General features: G+C 47.2%; 1 pseudogene; it reads right to left on the bottom strand.

Annotated features, from left to right (window-relative positions):
- Positions 1 to 8,418: 8,418 nt before the first annotated feature.
- LOC134808112 (G protein-coupled receptor kinase 6-like) lies at positions 8,419 to 10,671 on the bottom strand (annotated as a pseudogene).
- Between the last annotated feature and the right edge of the window lie 6,283 nt (positions 10,672 to 16,954).

Here is a 16,954-nt window from a genome sequence, read left to right as displayed (position 1 = left end):
TCAGCCATCCAAAGCTCTGACCTGGTCTCCACCCCAGATTTCACACTGACAGGTACTGCTGGGTGCAGAAGCATCACTTCCTGACCTGGAAATCATTCCTAATAATGCAACCGAAAGGCCATCCCACATTTTTTTCCTTCATGACACTGACCATAATGAAGAGTTAGTAAATATTTACTCATTTATGGCTGTATTTGCCCACTAAGGCAAGCTCTATGAAGGCAGAGATAAAGTCTGTTTGGGTTACCACCAGGTACCCAGTTCTCGACACTGCATTTGACACACACTTATTTCAAGAAATCGTTATTGAATAATGTGTTGTTTAGGCTTCCATAACACCTTTCATTTAAAGAAAGGGTTCTTAGCTCAACACAGTTTGAAATCAACCACGAGAGAGGACACCTTATCAAAGAAGGAGCAAAGGACCTTGTGCTTCTGTGTAGGTTCTGTGGGGAAAGGTACCTGGTGGGGTCTGCTGCACAGGCCCCTTGTCCAGAGGGAGCTGCAGTCCTGCCGCTGTCCTAGGCTGACTACGGAGCCCGACTTCACCTTCCCGAGAGCAGGGAGCTCATTTTCCTCTGAACTTGCAGACTGCTGCCTGCAGAGAGGCGGAGCCTGCAGAAACTGCTGCAGGGCCATTATGGGGCATTCCAGGAGACGATTACATTAGCTGCTGGGTCCTGGGGGGCTCAGCAGGCAGGAGGTAGAAGGAAGGAGGGAGGAAGGGCTTCAGCCTGCACCACTTTTGAGTTATCCTGAGGTGCCAGCACCCCCAACCCCTCATCAGCACCACTGCCATCTGCACCTACCTGCCCACTGCTCTTCGCAGTGGTTGCCAGCAGTTGGTAAGGGACCTTCCAGAAAAAGAGAGTGTTCATGCCACTTGAGGAAGAGGGGGCTGTAGAGATCACAGCTTCTCTCCGCACCTCATTCTATAGCTAAGGGAGCTGGCCCAGAGCACAGATGACTGGCCCAACGTCACACAGGCAGTAATAAGTGGGGCTGGGGCCAGGATGCAAAGTTACTGATCCCCAGGGCACTGGGACTGCAGCAGACTGCCCTCTCCTTCTCTCTCTTTTCCTCCTGTTTCATCCCCTTTCACCTTGTCTGCTTCATCTTGTTCCCAGCCTCTTACCATTTCAGCCCTGTGCCACCACTACAAAGACACTACCGCACCACTGACACCCCAGGCTCCTGGGCCACTACCAAGCATTTTGCCTACTCCTGCTTGGGGCTGAGGGGCTTGCTGGCCTCTGACCAAAGCTCTCTCTACGGTTTCAAGCAGAATCTGGGAGCTGCAGTATTAATAGCAGGGAGGGCCTGCACCAGCCCAGGATTCCCACGCCTCTCCAGGAGCACTGGTGATTCATTTTACTCCCAGGCTCGCTCTTATCCCAGGAGAACAAGAGCCTGATTCCCAGATTCCAGATCCGATTCCCTGAGATGAGAATATTCCTGAAGCCCCTGGACTGTGCATGGCTTTCATTTGACAATCTCGAACACATACCTTTGTCTTTATCCTCTCTGATCCCCTTCTGCCACAGCTCCTCCTGCTTGCCCACCTCCCCCAAACAAGATCATTCCCTTGAGTCACTCTCATATCTAACATTACACCTCGACTCTTGTACCCAGCACACTGTATTGCAACGATCTGCTTCTTTCTCTGTTTCTTAGTCCTTTCAGGGAGCACCTTCAGTGCAGAATATGTCTCCAGCACCTAAAGAGCTGGCGCTGAGAAGGTCCTCAATCATTGTCGGTTGCAGGGGATCTGGCCACCTGGGATCCAGCTCTGTGGTGCAAATGGGAGGAAGGGAGGCAGAGCCAGGTTTCCCATCCTCAAACAGCCCAACCCCACCTCCCACCTCCCACCCTCAGTTGGAGCCTAAGGTGACAAGGGGCTGTTGCTCCTACCTTGCTATGTCACAATTTTCTAACTAACCAGAGCCTGTCCCCTCAGATGAATGTGTGGGAGGGAGAATAGCCCGAGTGAGGAGGCCCTCCGAGCATTCCTGACCAGCTGGGGATCCTGGCGGGACGGATCCTCCACAGGAGCGTTTTTCTAGGGTGTGTTCTATGGAACGCTGGACCTGTGATGTGCTCCGGGAATAAAAGGTTCAGAGGTTGCTTTTGGGAAATGCCGCTTCCTACAAACCTGTCTGTCCCTGTTGTAGCTTCAGGGTACACCCTGCAGCACGAAATGTGAATTGTAAAACAGTAAAAACAAAACATTAACAGCGGGGGACATTCCTCTGCTGACCCCAAAGTTCAGCAGGTGCGGGACAGGGGAGGGGCGGGCTCTCTTGTCTGCATCAGGCTTGGGGAGCCATCTCCGCCTCGGGGCTCGCAGACAGGGCTTCTCTGCCAAAGCAGCACCTCGGGGCGTGTTCTCCCACCCATCTGTGTTCAGGCATCCCTTCCCTCGCATCTGGATTTTGTTTAGGCCTATTTGCAATTCCTTAAAAAAAAAAAAAAAATCTAAGAAATAGTTGGAGCCTGAAAGAGAGCTGGCCAATGAAACGCCCCGTTGGGGCATTACCGCATCGGTGAGTGGCTGCCCTGAGGCGATGGCTGCGTTTCCGGGGCACCGCCGTGCGCCGGTGCCCACGCGTACCAGGCTTCAGGGGAGCACTCGGGAAGCGCGGGGGGTCGCGTGCCCTTGGCCGGAGGCCTGGTCGCCCGCTGGCCTCGCCATTCTCGGCTCCGCTGCTGTTGCCTGCGCACCTGTGGCGGAGCAAGCCTGCCTCCAGGGCAGCCTCACTGCCGGGATCCTGGGCAGACCTCCCACGTGATAACCGTGATCACGGTGTTGATGCTCACTCTGGGGCAACAGTGCTCACGTGTTCTCGTAATTGGGCTGAGTAGCCCTTCCTTCAAAGTCAGCCCCGGTCCCCTTGCACTGTGCAGCCCTCTCTGCCGGACCCTGCCCGCATTAAATCTCCCCTTAACCTCTAAAATGCTCATTGCCAGCGCCCTTCGTTTGGTATTTGTAGCAGATACTGTCTCCTGCTGTAGCGCCATGTCTGTTCCCCCTTTCTACCATGATATAAAACCTCCTGATTTTTAGCTGGGCGCATGGTTCTGGAATCATGACTATGTTCCCAATTCCCTTGCAACTAGATGTGACTAAGTTCTGGCCAATGGGATGGTCATGTTCTACTTCCAGGAAGTGTCCCTAAAATAAGGGAATATGTCTTTTTAGGTCCCTTCCTCTCTCCAGCTGTCTGGAATGGAGCTACCATGTCTGGTGCCCAAGCAGCCAGCTCTGACCCAGAGGTAACATATTATGGATTGTGGAGCCACAGGATGGAGTAGCCTGGGTCTGATGGTTCTGTTAGTCAAGGCTAGTCAAAGAAGCAGGACCAACAGGAAATACATATGTTTATGTATGTATATGTTATGTATATGCTATGTATACACATACACACACACACAGATACACAGAGAGAGAGAGAGTTAAGAAAGTGGATCATGTGATTGTGGGGCTGGCAAGTTCAAAATCTGCAGACCCACAGAAGAGCTGATGTTGCAGCTCAAGTCTGAAGGCAATTTGGAGGCAGAATTCCCACTTCTTCAGGGGACCTCAGTCTTTTCTCTTAAAGCCTTTTACTGATTGAATGAGGCCCACCCACATTATGAAGGGTCATTTGCTTTACTCAAAGTTTACTGATTTAAATGTTAATCACATAAAAAAAACCTTCACATCAATGCTGGTGGGTGATTGAAGGTGGTAAGCAAGGAGTGCCAAGGTCAAATTTGGATTTCAGAAAAATCTCTCTGAAACCAGTGATGGGTAGAGGAGAGTGAGATTGCAATCAGAGAGTCCAGTTAAGGGTTGATGTATAAAGATAGGTAGAAGATAGATACAAAGGGACAGTGATGGTGGGAAGAGGAGAACTGAACAGCACATTGGCAGGAGGAATAAGGAAGAGGGAAAACCGAGGGAGAATCCCAAGTGTCTCATTTGAGAGGCTTAGGGGGATGATGATGTCACCAACTAAAGTCGAGAATGCAGCTGATTTCCCCTTTTGTGGTGGTGAGCCTGGTGCAGCATGAAACAATTCATTTGCTTTTAGGCATGTTGAGTTTTATCTGCCTTTGAGACATCCACAGGCAGTCTGATATGCTAGCATGGAGCTCAAGTCTGGTTGGAATCCAGATTTCTATGTCTGTTTCCATCCAGCAATTAAATTTCCAAGAGCAGTGAACCTTCCCATCACACTTGCATGTCTCGGTCCTAGATCTTCCAAACACGCATGACTATTTGCTTTTGTTTTCCTTTTTGGCCATTGTTATCCCAATAAGATCAATTTCAGAAAGGATGTAGGCACCATTGAGGACCCCTTGCTGCACGATAAAGACCCAACTGTAATTCATAACAGACATGAATCGTATTCTACTGTTCTGGGGGTCTAATTTTTTTTTTTTAAATTCAGAATCTTTGAATCTCTCCCCCAAAGACCTAAGACTAGCTTGAATGTTAGAAGGATCTGTCTCTGGGCTGTATGGAGAAGTGTGGCTGCTATTTGAGAGCAGATTCTCATGGAAAAAACATTTTTCCCCCATGGAATTTTCTTCCATGAGTCTAAACCCATCCTGGCTCAGGGCCCTCCCAGTCTCCTGCACTGAGCAAGCAGGTAGAGAGAGAGCAAAGAGGGGTGGTCTGGAGTTTTAGGATCTGCATTTGAATCTCTCCTCTTGATTCGTGACCTTGGGCAAGGCTCTGCCAATCTCTTGTTACCTAGCACCTGGTCTATGCCAGGTCCCAGAGCTTTTTGAGTTCTATCTGGGCCTCAGCATCCACATTGGACAAAAAGGGTAAATATTCCTGCCATGCAGGGTTATTATGACAAATGCAATGAAATAATAAATGTGGAAGGGCTTCTCACAGTGCCTGCCTCAGAGCGGAAAGTCAATAAATACTAGGGCATTCTGTGTCTGAAAATTTCACCTCTAATTATTCTCTTTTCCTTCCCAATTATACAAAACAGCAGCAGCAGTAACAGCGACCACAAAATGCACTCCAAGATACTTCTAACCATTTCTTGCTGGGGGAACGTTTGCATCCTTGGTTAGTTAGTCAAAAATTTTGTGTTCCTCCCATGTCAGAAGCCCCTGGATCTTGTGTGAAGCTGTGCATTCCCTGATTAGTTTGTTTCTGTCCTTCTGTGGCTTGTTCTAAAGGGCTTTGCTGCTGCCTTCATCTGGGGAAATTCACACACTAATGCAGTGGTATCTCATCCCAATCTATTAGGTGTGACAACTACTGGCAAGAAATAGATTTGTGTTTAATTCTTTGTTGCCCAGCAGGGACCTCTATCACCCAAAGGGAAACAGCCGTCTATCTACGAAGCTGTGATCTCCCCTACAAGCAAGAGAACTCAATTGCCAGGAGGTCTTTGCTTTTTCTGGCTTCCAGGGAATGCAGAAATTTCAAGGAGCCACTATTGGGCTCTTTCCCTATAGGATGTTGGGCCAGGCAACAGAACAAACCTCCTGAGGTACTTCTACCTGGGAATGCCCTCCTGAGGCTGATGGCAGCCCTCTGATGAAGATACTATAGTATTTATTTTTTGTACATGCTGGTGATCATCCAGTGTACATCTCTGCTTAGTGAACCTTCATGAACTGGAGGCTAAATGTTCTCATCCTGCATTGATAGAACCACGTAGGCTGGTTCCAGGCTGTTTTCTGTGCAACACTCAACATGACAATAATAATGATGATGATGCTAATGATGATTGTAAAATCCACAGTAGTTGCCATTTATTGCCCTATTTGGCTTGTAAGACTTGGCAGATCACAGTGACATACACACACACACACACACACACACTCTCTCTCTCTCTACTGTGTGCCAGGGACTGGACAAAGCACTCTGCATGCATTATAACACTTTTCCTAACAATCCTGTAGCAGGCAGCAGTAGCATCCCTGCTTTATAACTAAGGAAGCTAGAGTTCAAAGAGGTGAAGAACTTGCCTTGAAGTTCAAGGCCATACAGCCCAAAGTGGCAGAATCAGACCTGTACCCAAGTCCATCTGCACAAAGCTGGCGCTTCCACCCTGTACAACACGGTGTGTTTCCAGTGGGCTGTGACTCTCTGGTGGTGGAACCAGCCTTGTCAATTGCTGTCTGCCACATCCAGTCTGACCTGGCTGCCTGAGCATTCTCCCACCCCACGGGCAGCAGTGGCTCTTGCTGCCAGGGCTCCAGGGCATGGGCAGCGGATGGGAGGGAAGGAAGGCCAGCTGTGCAGCTCTGCCGAGCTGAGAGGCGGGGTGCCTATTGATTGACTGAAATTCGATTTGTTGACACAAACTGCCAGCATTTCACAGTGATGAAAGGATGGCCCACCAACCTCATAACAAGCAGAGATTTCCCTGAGGGTCACCAGAGCTGCTGATGTGGCTCCTTTGTGAGGAGAAGAAAGCAATCAGGAGAATGGGTGAGGTTATTGGGTCTTATTGCTTCCCTCAGCTCCTGCACACACTGAGTGCTGCGCGGCGTGGGATTTCAGGCTCCCTGTCCTACGTGCTGCGGATTCTGTTTGCGCCTCTTCCACTGCAAAAAGCCAGCTGGGGGACAAACAGCTCATATACGCTGACTCCAAGCATATGGAGAATGCACACACAGATTTAGGGCACCAAAAGAAACCTGCAGGTGGAACCAGCTTTAGCAGACTTTAAAAATAACAAGATCATTGGAGTATAAATACAAATCCATGAATGCACGAGGCACACCCGTCTCTCCTTTGCTTTCTCCATCCCTTTTTATGTTTTGTCACATTAAAAATATTTAGACTGGTTTGATTTAAAAGATCTATTCAGGTAAGCTGGCCAACTACACATGTCTATACAGATGGGCAGGGGAGGAAGAGGAGAGGAGGGTAAGTTCTGTCAGGACGGCATTGGTTTAGCAAGTGTTTATCAAAATCTGGAATATGCACAGCAGTAGGGGTGGGTGTATGAGGGGGATGGTTTAGCAAGTGTTTATCGAAATCTGGAATATGCACAGCAGTAGGGGTGGGTGTCTGAGGGGGATGGTTTAGCAAGTGTTTATCGAAATCTGGAATATGCACAGCAGTAGGGGTGGGTGTCTGAGGGGGATGGTTTAGCAAGTGTTTATCAAAATCTGGAATATGCACAGCAGTAGGGGTGGGTGTATGAGGGGGATGGTTTAGCAAGTGTTTATCAAAATCTGGAATATGCACAGCAGTAGGGGTGGGTGTATGAGGGGGATGGTTTAGCAAGTGTTTATCAAAATCTGGAATATGCACAGCAGTAGGGGTGGGTGTATGAGGGGGATGGTTTAGCAAGTGTTTATCAAAATCTGGAATATGCACAGCAGTAGGGGTGGGTGTATGAGGGGGATGGTTTAGCAAGTGTTTATCAAAATCTGGAATATGCACAGCAGCAGGGGTGGGTGTATGAGGGGGATGGTTTAGCAAGTGTTTATCGAAATCTGGAATATGCACAGCAGTAGGGGTGGGTGTATGAGGGGGAGAGGTAAGAAAATGTCAGGAATAATGTCACCTTATATTGTATAAGTGGGTTTTTGCAGCAAAATATACATAACATAAAATTTACCATTTAACCATTTTAAGTACACAGTTCAAGAACATTAAGTACTTTCACATTATGTATGGCGCAGCCATCACCACCATCCACACCATCCATCTTCAGAACATTTTTATCTTCCCCAACTGAAACTCTGCCCTCATTAAACAATATCTCCCTATTCCCACTGCCCCCAGCTCCCGACAACCAACATTCTACTTTCTGTCTCTATGAATTTCACTACTTTAGGTGCCTCATATAAGTGAAATCACGAAGCATTTGTCCTTTTTTTGCTGGGCACATGTGTCTAGTGTTATGAGAGGAGTTGGGAATGTTTGAGGGTTGGCCAGGGATGCCCCACCCCCTCCTAGGGGCTGGGCTTGGGCGTTTCTGAAACGTCCCTGAAAGCATCAGGGACCAGGCCCTGGGAGCTGGAAGGTAGAGGCAGACCTATCTGGGCCGGCCGGGGCAGTGGGCTGATGGGTCTCACAGCCGGCCCAATCTCTGGCCACTTTGGCACAGGCCTAGGGGATATACAGGCCCCAGATCCAGCTCTGACAAGTACTGAGAAGGGACAGCTTTAGTCCCCAGAGGGCAGAAGCCTGAGTCCAGGGCAGCAGGGGCAGGCACAAGTCTTACTCAGAGGCTAGGGGTGGTCAGCACCGTGCTGAAGGCTCAGGGGTGTGACCCTCAGCCATCCAAGCTGGGTCGGAGGAGCCTTAAGTTTGGCAGTGGCTCCTCTGCCAGCTCCCGCTCTCCCAGCCAGGGCTGGCTGCCCCCAGGAGCCAAGGCGGGGGCGCCAGGTCTGTGGCAGGAACTAAGAATGCCCTGGTCACTATATACATTGGTACAAACACATAAATACAGAAAGCCCCGAGCTCCACGGAGAAGAGCTGAAGGGACGCACCTTTGTCCCAGGGATGGCCCAGGCCCTGCCAAACTCAGGCAGGCCAGGGGCTGAGGGGGCAGAGGACAGTGGGGACAGTTCCGTCTGCGTTCCCCAGGCCACAACTGGAGCGGACAATGGGGAAGTCCACTGTGCAAAACTGTAAAAGGCACTCGGAGTAGCTGCTACCGCCAACTGCCCGTGGGGGCCTCTGGCTGGGGGCTAGAGGCGGGTAGGGAGCTCTTCCTCGCTGTCCCCACAGTTTCCACAGCAATCCTTTGGCGACTGAAGAGTCTCTGCAGCAGTCCCTTGCAGGTGGCTGGCCCTTCCAGTCCAGGTCTGGGGGAACTGAGCCATCCAGCCCAAAGACATTCAGCTCCTGGAAGCACTCAGTCTCCACCATCCCGTTCTGCCAGGGGATGGGCACGCTGCCTGTGGCAAACTTCTGGTAGAAGTCTTGGTCGGTAGGCTCCAGCTCCACACCCTTGACCCTAGAGAACTGTTCAATGTCCAGAACATCCTTGCAGCAAATGGCCCGAGGGTCAGGCTTGAAGGGCGGCTCCAGCATGCCGGCTCCCACCCGCCTGAAGTTCAGCTTCTTCAAGAGGGGGTGCTCCTTCACTTCGCGGGCACTGCCCCCACGACACCCCAGGCGTTCAGCGGGGTCCTTGCAGAGGAGCTGTGAGCGGAGTGAGCATGCCTGCGGGGAAAAGCGCTCGGAATACTCCTCGGGGTCCTCCTTCACCAGCCGCTCCACCTCCTCCCGCTTGATCTTCTTCTTCCTCTGCTGGAAGGGCAACTGGCCTGCAATCATCTCCTACGGGAGGCAGCCTAGCGCCCAACAGTCAGAGCTGAAAGTGTACGGTTCATTCTTCACCACCTGTGGAGCCATGTAGCTCATGGTGCCCACACGGCCTTTGATGGTCTGGCCCTCGGGCACGTGCACAGCCAGTCCCAGGTCGGAGACGAGGATGTGGCCGTGGTCATCCAGCAAGATGTTCCTGGCTTCAGGTCCCTGTACACTCTGCGCTCCCGGTGCAGGTCCTCCAGACCGCAAGCAGATCTCGGGACGTAGAAGACGGCCTGCGCTTCGGGGAAGCCAGCCCGGCCCATGTGGCAGATGTGGAAATTGAGGTCGCCCCCGTTCATCAGCGTCAGCACCAGGCACAGCGCCTCCTTGGTCTCACAGGTGTAGGCCAAGCTCACTATAAATCTACTGTTCACTTTCTCCAGGATCTGCTTCTCGTTCAGCGCCATGGCCTCCCCTTTCTGCTTCTTGATCCGCTTTTTCTCTAGCTTCTTGAAGGCGTACATCTTGCCTGTGGCCCGCACCTGGCAGGCGCACACCTCCCCAAAGCCACCTTTGCCCAGGACTCGGTACTGCCTGAAGGTATTTTTGGTCACTGGCTGCCTTTCCAGCCACTTCCACTGCAGGAAACGGTTGAAGTAGATGCTGTTGAGGTAGTCGGCAAAAGGGGCCATGCTCAGGTACCCGTGGGTCACCCGGGTGAGTTCCTGGGAGAGTTCTTTGCAGGGCCCCTGCTCCAGCCGCTGGGTGCAGTTCGTCACCAGCTGCCGGGGGGACTTCAGGGATGAGGTCAGGAACCTGTGGCTCAGAAAATTCTGCATTAGCCGCCGCCCACATGCCTTCCGCTTCTCACCCGGGGTCGCTTCATACTCGGCCATCCCATCCTGGAAGGCGATGCAACGGCTCAGCTCCGGCCTGGCGGCACAGAACTCTCAGAACAGCAGGCGCCCGATGGGCTGCCGCTCGCACAGGCTGTGATAGTCACGTTCGAGACTGAGCCGCAGCTCTTCGCACTGGCTGATGTGGGGGAACTGGAGCATCTGCCGCCATTTCTTGCTTTTGCCTTTGCGATTTCCACCGCCACCTTCCCGGGCCTTGAGGAGCACCGTGTCCGCTACGATGTTCTCGAGCTCCATGGGCCGCGCAGCCGGCCGGGATCGCGCGCCAGTGCCGAGGCCGGATGGCGATCGGCGCGGCTCTGCTCGGCTCGCAGCGCGGCGGCTGCCACCCACTCCCCCACCTCTCCCGCCCCGCCTCCCCAGCCATCGCCTGCGTTTGTCCTTTTGTGACGGGCTTATTTCACTAAGCATAATGTTCTCAAGGGCCATCGTGTGGTAGTATGTGTTGGAATTTCCTTCCCTTTAAAGGCTCAGTAATATTCCATTCAATGGCTAGGCCACATTTTGTTTACTCATCATCGGTTGATGAACACTTGGGATGCTTCCATCTTTTGCCCATTGTGAATACTGCTACTATGAACATGAGTGTATAAGGATCTGCCTGAGATCCTGCTTTCAATTTCGGGAGATAATTTCCAGAAGTGGGACTGCTGGATCATACAGTAATTCTGTTTAATTTTTTTGAGGAATTGCTGTAACTTTTTTTCTACAGTAGCTTCATCATTTTACTATTTTACATACCCACCCGCAATGTGAAAGTGTTCCAATTTCTCCACGTCCTTGTCCACACTTGTTATTTTCTGGGTTTTCTTTCTGGTTCTTTTTTTTTTCCATAATAGTCATTCTAATGGGTGTGAAAAGGTGTCTCATTGTAGTTTTCATTTGCATTTCCCTAATGATTGGCGATGTTGAGCATCTTTTCATGTGCTTATCGGCCATTTGTATATCATCTTTGGAGAGATGTCTATTTAAGTTCTTTGTCCATTTTTAATTGAGTTGTTTTTACTGTTATGTTGCTTTTTATTTTTATAATGGCTAGGTTTAGAGTTGTGGATTTACCCCATTTTGTGGAGAAAATGAAGGTCATGGAAGTTCAGGAACTTGCCTGATGTCTCCCAGTTGGGTGGGACTGGAGTGCAGCCTTTTGGCTTCTTTTTTTTTTTTTTTTTTTCCGTATTTTTCTTTTCTTTTATTATTATTATACTTTAAGTTTTAGGGTACATGTGCACAACGTGCAGGTTTGTATGGCATATGTATACATGTGCCATGTTGGTGTGCTGCACCCATTAACTCATCAGCCTTTTGGCTTCTGACCCTGTCTTTCTCCTCTGCTCATGCTGTCTACTCTCAGATGGCGAGATGTGGTTCACACCTTTCAGACTTCACATTTGACTTAGGAACAATACAGGATGACGTAAAAGATGTGTCAAATGAAGGTTACAGAAGATGAATTTTATGGACATTCAGAAAAAGGGGCCTGCTGTATGGGTCATTTGGGAAGATTCTGTGACAAACGGGAACCAGAGGTGAACATTAAAAAATAGTGTGATAGCAGCTAACGTCAAACTCAATGGGGAAAAACTGAAAGCTTTCCCTCTAAGATCTAAGATCTAAGAGCTTGCCCTCTAAGGCAAGGATGTCCACGCTCACCACTTCTATTCAACATAGTGCTAGAAATCATAGCCAGAACAATGAGACAAGAAAAAGAAAGACATCCAAGTTGGAAAGGAAGAAGTAAAATTATCCGTATTTGAAATGGATGATATGGTTATATACATAGAAACCCCTAAAGACTCAACCAAAAACTGTTACAGCTAATAAATACATTCAGTAAAGTTGCAGGATATAAAATCAATATATGCAAATCAGGTGCATTTCTATACATAAACAGTTAGCTGACAAGGAAATCAAGAAAATAATCCCATTCACAAAAAAGATGAGAATACTTAAAAATAAATTTAACCAAAGAGATGAAACACTTGTACACTGAAAATTGTAACAACGATGAAGGAAGTTAAAGAAGATACAGATAAGTGGAAAGATACCCATGTTGACTGAAATAATTAATATTGTTGAAATGTCTAAACTACCCAAACTGATTTACAGATGCAAAGCAATCCCTATCAAAATCTCAATGATGTCCTTTACAGAAATAGAAAAAACTACTCTAAAGTTCATATGCAGCCAGGTACAGTGGCTCTCACCTCTAATTCCAGCATTTTGGGAGGCCAAAGTGGGTGGCTCACTTGAGGTCAGGAGTTTGAGACCAGCCTGGCAAACATGGTAAAACCCCACCTCTGCTAAAAATAGAAAAGTTAGCTGGGCACGGTGGCAGATGCCTGTAATCCCAACTACTTGGGGGGCTGAGGGAGGAGAATCACTTGAACCTGGGAGGCAGAGGTTGCTGTGAGCCGAGATTGCTGGACTGCACTCCAGCCTGGGCCACAGAGCAAGACTCTGTCAAAAAAAATAATAATAATAATAATAATCATATGGAACTACAAAAGACCCAAGTAGCCAAAGCAATCTTGAGCAAGAAGAACAAAGCTGGAGGCATTACCCGCTCTGATTTCAAAATATATTACAAAGTTATAGTAACCAAAATAACATGTACTGGCGTAAAAACAGACACATAGAACAATGGAAAAGAACAGAAAGCCCAGAAATAACTCACACATGTGGTCAACAAATCTTCAACAAAAGTGCCAAGAATATATAATGGGGAAAAGTCTCTTCAATAAGTGGTGTTGAGAAAACTGGATATCCCCAGGCAAGAAAATGAAACTGTATCTTTATCTTACACCATACATAAAGATGAACTCAAAGAGACTGAAACATAGCCCTGAAACTGTAAAAACTCCCAGAAGAAAATATAGGGGAAAAGCTTCATAAAACTAGTCTTGGCAATGACGGTTTGGATATGAAACCAAAAGCACAAAGGAACAAGTGAGACATCAAACTAAAAAGTTTCTGCACAGCAAAACAATCAACAGCAACAAAAAGCAACCTACAGAATGGGAGAAAATATTTGCAAGCCATACACATTAATATCCACAATATATGAGTAACTAGTACAACTCAAAAGAAAAAAATAAAACTGGATTAAAAAGTAGACAGAGGAGTTGAGCAGACATTTTTCCCAACAAGACATACAAATAACTAACAGGTACATGAAAAGATGTTCAACATCACTAATCATCAGGGAAGTGATAATCAAAACCACTATGAGATGTCACTTCACACCTGTTAGGATGGCTATTATCAGAAAGACAAGAGATAACAAATATTGGTGAAGATGTGGAGCAAAGAAAACCCTTGTCCATGGTCGATGGGAATGTAAATTGGTAGAGGCATCATGGAAAACAATATGGAAGTTTCTCAAAAAAAAAGGAAAAATAGAACCACCATGTGATCAGCAATCCCATTGTGAGGTCTATATCCAAAGGAAATGAAATCAGTATCTTAAAGAGATATCTGTTCCTTGCAGCATTATTCACCATAGCCAAGATACAGAAATCACCTAAATGTCCATTGACAGATGAATGGATAAAGAAAATGTTGCATATACATATGCAATGAAATATTATTCAGCCTTTAAAAAGAAGGAAATTCTGTTACTTGTGACAACATAAACCTGAAATCCAAAAATGTCAAACTCATAGAAACAGAGAGTAGAATAGTCGTTACCAGAGGCTGAGTGGGGAGGGATATGGGAAGATGTTGGTCAAAGGGTATGAGCGAGGTCTGTTATGTAAGGTAAATAAGGTCTGGAGAACTACGTACAACAATGTGACTACAGTTTATAATATTGCAGACTTGAAATTTGCCAAGAAGTTAGCTGTTAAGTGTTCTCACCAAATCAAAAAATGATAATGATGTGAGGTGATGAATGCATTAATTTGCTTGATTGTTGTGGACAGTTTACAACATACACATATATTGAATCACTGAATTGTATACCTTAAATATATACAATTTTTAATTGTCAACTATACTTCAATAATGTTGGAGAGAAAGAATAGTGTGAAATGTTTTATATAAATGTATTAGCTTCTTAGGGTTGCCATAATGAAAGTACTTCAAATTGGGTGGCTTAAAACAACAGAAATTTAATTTCTCACAGTTCTGGAGGCTGGAAGTCCAAAATCAAGGTGTTGGCATGACCATGTTCCCTCTGAAACCTGTAGGGGATTCCATGCCTCTGCTAGCTTCTGGTGGTTTGTGGGTAATCTTTGGCATTTCTTGGCTTGCAGCTGCATAACCTCAGTCTCTGCCTCTGTTGTCACATGGCATTCTCCCTGTGTGTGTCTCTGTTTTCACAGGGCTGTCTTTCATTCTTTTCTTTTCTTGTTTTTGTTTGTTTTTTGGTTTTTTTAAGACAGAGTCTTGCTCTGTTGCCCTGGCTAGAGTGCAGTGGTGCAATCTCAGCTCGCTGCAACCTCTGCCTCCCAGGTTCAGGTGATTCTCTTGCCTCAGCCTCCCGAGTAGCTGGGATTACAAGTGCCTGCCACCGCGCCCAACTAATTTTTTTGTATTTTTAGTAGAGACTGGGTTTCACCATCTTGGCCAGGCTGGTCTCAAACTCCTGACCTCATGATTCACTCACCTTGGCCTCCCAAAGTGTTGGGATTACAGGCGTGAGCCACCGTGCCCAGCCCGTGGCTGTCTTTCTGTAAGGACATCAGTCATGTCAGACCAGGGCCCACCCTACTCCAGTATGACCTCATCTTAATTTAAGTATACATTTGCAACAATCCTGTTTCCTAATGAAGTCAGTTCTGAGGTACTGAGAGTGAAGATTTCAACATCTCTTTCTTGCACGGGGAGGGGAGACTGATTTAGCCCCTACCAATAAGAGAAAAAATACTATAGCACAGTCTGGATGTAGTGATTTCTTTCTACAGTCCACACACACACACACACACACACACACACACAGAGCTGATGCAAGCACATGCTGTCAATGCAAAGGAAAAAGACAGATGTCTCCCTACGCCTTTCTAAGCTTTTATATATTATACCCCACATTGTCAGCTCTAAAATCCTGTATCTAATACATTTATCTATCTAATAGATTTTTTAGATCTAATATATTTATTTATTTGGTAATAAATAAATAATAAATTTACCAACTGTCTTGGTGAAAAGGAGTGCATGCTGGATGACGGATGAGGCCTTGAATAATGGCCTTCCCTGCCACTATGGCCACTCTCCACTCAAGGATCTATTGTACAAGCATTGGGGTGGCTGGGGACAGAGATGACTGACTGACATCTACCAGCCAGTTAGCCGGTTCCTCCTGTCTGTGCCAAATCTTCTCTAGTGGCAATGATGTGAGACACAAAGATCTGCACATTTTGTGGCCACTTTCAACAGTTCATCTACATGCTTCTTCCCAGACCACTTTGTCTCTGATCATCTAAACTTGCCCCTTCTAAACCCCAGACCAAGACCAGCCAAGTTATTTGCCACTACATGGAAGTCCATATATATCCTTATCTCATACCACTTCTGGCATACAAAGTGGACAAACAAGAATACTGCTCACAGCTCTACCCTCTAGGAGGGTTTCCCCTCATCACTGTCCTTTAGGGCCACCACTGAGTTGAGTGGTAGTGTTGACAGCTGCCCATTCTCAGGCAGCAGAGTATCTGAACCAATCTATCCATGAACCAGGAATGAGCTGTGTTGTTCCTCCTTCATCAGTGAATCATAGAGTTCCCTCACTCCTGCCCCCATATTTATAGATGTGAGCTGAGAGACATGTCAGGACAGCAGAGGTAGGTGACATGGAGCCCTGGGCCACCCTATACCCTCTGGACTTGCTCAGATCTGGTCCTGAATATACCATTTCCATCATACCTTACCACCTTGTTGGATCTGACAATGTCCAGCTCGTAATAGGAAACTCCTATCATATAATCATTTGATGTCCCACTTTCAGGTGCTTGATCTCTCTTGACCCCTTATCACATCAGAAGCTGTTTTTTTGAGTAGTGAGTAATTAAACAATAAATAGTCTCTTGAATGGAGTAGACATGCCTTTCTCCAGAACCCTACCCATTCTGTACTGCAAATCTATTAGGGTTTGTCCAAGATTTCCTATAGCATCCTTTCCTACCATGGATACCCCGAGCACTGTTGGATCTATTGAATTATATGGCCTCAACAGCAGAGTATGTTGTCCTGAAGCCTAGAATTTCTTCAGTTTTCTTATGCTTTGGGTTCCACTCAAAACTGGTAGACTTCTAATGACCCAAGAAATGAGTCAAAGAAATAATCTCAAGTGCAATATTGGCTGCCTCCTAAAATCCAAAGTCACCCACCAAACAATATACCTTTTCATAGGGGTAATTGTTTACCTTAGGATGCTGCAAACCATGGGACTCCTAAAATCTTCATCAATATGGCAGGACTTTTATACTGTAAATGATTTACGTTTCACCTTCATGTGTTTTACTATGACATCCAGAGTACCGGCCACTTTCTGTTCACCAAGTCCAATTAGCATAATGTCAACAACATAGTATACCAGCATGATATGTCAAGGTGACAGAGAGAAAGAGAATACATATAGCCTTGGGGAAAGACAGTGAATGTGTACTCAAATCCTTTCTTAATGAGACAGAACTGATCTTGACCATCCTTCCTGAGGAGGTTTGAAGATGACTTGTTTGCCAGATGGATAGCCACAACCTAGGAACCAAAGGCTGTGCTGCTCTGTTCCAGTAAAGATACCACATCCAATTAGGTAGCTACATACAATTGGGACTGCAACTTAGATAACGTTCCGGTAGTCTGCTGT

Source organism: Pan troglodytes, chromosome 14, assembly GCF_028858775.2.
Source record: "Pan troglodytes isolate AG18354 chromosome 14, NHGRI_mPanTro3-v2.0_pri, whole genome shotgun sequence".
Lineage (NCBI taxonomy): Eukaryota > Metazoa > Chordata > Mammalia > Primates > Hominidae > Pan > Pan troglodytes.
This window is presented reverse-complemented; position numbering and strand designations above follow the sequence as displayed.